This window comes from Eulemur rufifrons, unplaced genomic scaffold (assembly GCF_041146395.1).
Source record: "Eulemur rufifrons isolate Redbay unplaced genomic scaffold, OSU_ERuf_1 scaffold_246, whole genome shotgun sequence".
In the NCBI taxonomy this organism is placed as follows: domain Eukaryota; kingdom Metazoa; phylum Chordata; class Mammalia; order Primates; family Lemuridae; genus Eulemur; species Eulemur rufifrons.
In genome coordinates, this window is record NW_027183028.1 from 110,001 (window position 1) to 112,500 (window position 2,500).

At 75.0% G+C, this 2,500-nt stretch overlaps 2 non-coding genes across 2 annotated transcripts in view; both read right to left on the reverse strand.

Moving 5' to 3' along the window:
- Window positions 1–81, reverse strand: part of LOC138380013 (28S ribosomal RNA) — a 5,013-nt gene extending 4,932 nt beyond the window's left edge. Inside the window, exon 1 of the ribosomal RNA XR_011232494.1 lies at window positions 1–81. This exon is cut by the window's left edge and continues 4,932 nt beyond it. This is a non-coding gene — a ribosomal RNA (28S ribosomal RNA).
- A 1,321-nt stretch (window positions 82–1,402) lies between these two features.
- On the reverse strand, window positions 1,403–1,555 carry LOC138379995 (5.8S ribosomal RNA). The gene has a single exon (XR_011232483.1). It is a non-coding gene; the product is annotated as a 5.8S ribosomal RNA (ribosomal RNA).
- Window positions 1,556–2,500: the final 945 nt, after the last annotated feature.

The following is a 2,500-nucleotide window of genomic DNA, read 5'->3' on the forward strand; positions in this document are numbered from 1 at the left end:
GAGGGAATCCTGGTTAGTTTCTTTTCCTCCGCTGACTAATATGCTTAAATTCAGCGGGTCGCCACGTCTGATCTGAGGTCGCGTCTCGGAGGGGAGGCACGCGCGAGCGCGCCGGGGGAACGACGGCGCGTCCCGACGCACGCACGGGCGCTCGGGGGACCCGAGGGGAGAGGCGGGAGCCGAGGCACACACGCTCGACGGAGCGGGGGTGGGGGCACCACGGTCGACCGCCGCCCCCGGCCCTCCGGACGACGGCACCTCCCCCCCCGGCCGCACCCCACGACCACCCAGCGGCGGCGGCCGCCGAGGCGAGTCACAAGGGCGGGCGCGGGGAAGGAGAGCGCGTCGGAGGCCGCGGGGACGACGGGACGGAGCACGGGCCGGCGGGCGCGGACCGGGGCCGACGGGGAGATCACCGGTGCCTCGACCGCACCCCCCCTCCGCCCGACCTCGGGGGACACACACTGCGACACCCGAGAGAGGGAGGAGGTCGCGCAGAGTGGGGGAGGTGCCCGAGGAGACCAGAGGGCACCCCCCCAAACCAACGGGACGCCCTCCTTCCCCAGGCGCCTCGGCGGTCCCTCGGACGGACGGACGGAGGCGGAGGGGACACGGCAGAGACACGGCGGTCAGCACCCATCCTGAGCCCCGCACCCGGGCTCGGGACACGCAGCGCGGCGGTGGGCCGCGGCGACCCCGGGGGCGGGCGCGCGACGGCGGACGACGCCGCGGCGTCCCGCGGGTCGCCACCGGGGCACGCATCCCCGGGGTGCGGCCCCGAACGGGCAACACGGCGGGGACGTGGACCCGGCCCCCCGTAGGCGCGGGGGCGCGTTTGGCCGGCGACGCCGGTGTGGGGGAAAGAGGGGAAGACGACGAGGGGGCGGAGGGTGGCGGCCCAGACCGCCGGGCCGCCGCCAGGGGCGGGCGGTGAAAGACGGCGACCCAGACACGACACCCTCCGCGCACACAGACCCCCTCGTCCCCAGACCCCGCACCCCGGCGGCGAGCGACCGAGACACGCCGACGCGCGCGAGGGGCACGTGAACACACACCCCCGTCGGGCCCTCCCAGGCGAACCCCCCAGAAGGAGGGAAGGCCCAGCCGCGCAGGGCGCGAGGCGGCTCCCGAGAGGATGGCACCGTGGCGCCCGCGGGAGAAAGCCCTCCCGGCCTCTCTCCCTCGTCGCGGGCGGCGACGCGACCCCACCACGTCCACCCCCCACGCGCCAACGACGTGCCTACGTGGGGGGACGGGACGGAAGAGGAGGGGCGCACCACCAAGGTCTGCACTTAGGGGGACGGAGGGACCCCTCAGCGGAGCCCTGCGAGAGAAACCCCCAGCCGCGCGACCCCCGCGGGGGCCCGGAGGCACACCGGGGGGGGGGCGATTGATCGTCAAGCGACGCTCAGACAGGCGTAGCCCCGGGAGGAACCCGGGGCCGCAAGTGCGTTCGAAGTGTCGATGATCAATGTGTCCTGCAATTCACATTAATTCTCGCAGCTAGCTGCGTTCTTCATCGACGCACGAGCCGAGTGATCCACCGCTAAGAGTCGTATGAGGTTTGATGGGCGAGGACCTCCGCGGAGGGAGGCCCTCCCTGGCACGACACCTTCCCCACCCCCACCAAGGGGTAGGGAATTGCCTCAGGCCGAGCCAGTCAAGACGACAGGACCAGACTCCGAAAGGTCGGAAGTTCCCACACGGGGCGCCCGGCGCGCGGGCACGGACGCCCCACAGGCGCCCGGGGGGTTCCCGCCCCCGTGGCACGGAGCGCCGGCGCGGCGACGCGGCAACGGGCGCGACGACGACCGCCGGGGTCAAGCCCCCTTTCCCCCGACGGCCGCCGACGACCCGCCGCACGCGCGCACGCGCGCACGGCACCCCCGGCCCGGGGGCGGAGTCCGGTTGACGTGGGAGGAGGGGAGGAGGAGGAGGAGGAGGCGGCGGCTTGCCTGGGGTCTTGCCGGGGCAAGGCCAGGCCGCTCCGGACCGCCAACTCCCCCGCCCACCCGACCTCCGCCCGAAACAACACCGGGCCCACCGCCCCCGACCCACGGGGCGGACGGGCGACCCCCAGGGGTCTTTAAACCTCCGCGCCGGAACGCGCTAGGTACCTGGAAGGGGGGGGCGGACGGGGAGGGAAGACGGCGGCGCCCACCCTCCACCACCCACAGCCGGCCAACACCACCACCGCCACCACGCCGGTCCCGACCGCCGCCGCTCGCGGGGCGCGGGTCCCGCCGCCCCTGACGGTCCCACCTACTCCCCGCGCAACCACCACACGAACGGACGGCAGACGACCGGCGGGGGGTGGGGGCGGGAGGGGCGGAACACATCCCGGGCGGGCGGCGGCCCAGGGAGACGGCGGGACGCAGCGGGGAACCCTTCCCTGTGGCCCGGAGCCCACGGCCCCCCCGGGGAGCTCCGGCAAAAACTCCACACGGATGGGACCGTCGCGCCCTCACCGCGCACCCCGAGAGACGCGCCGAGGGTAGCC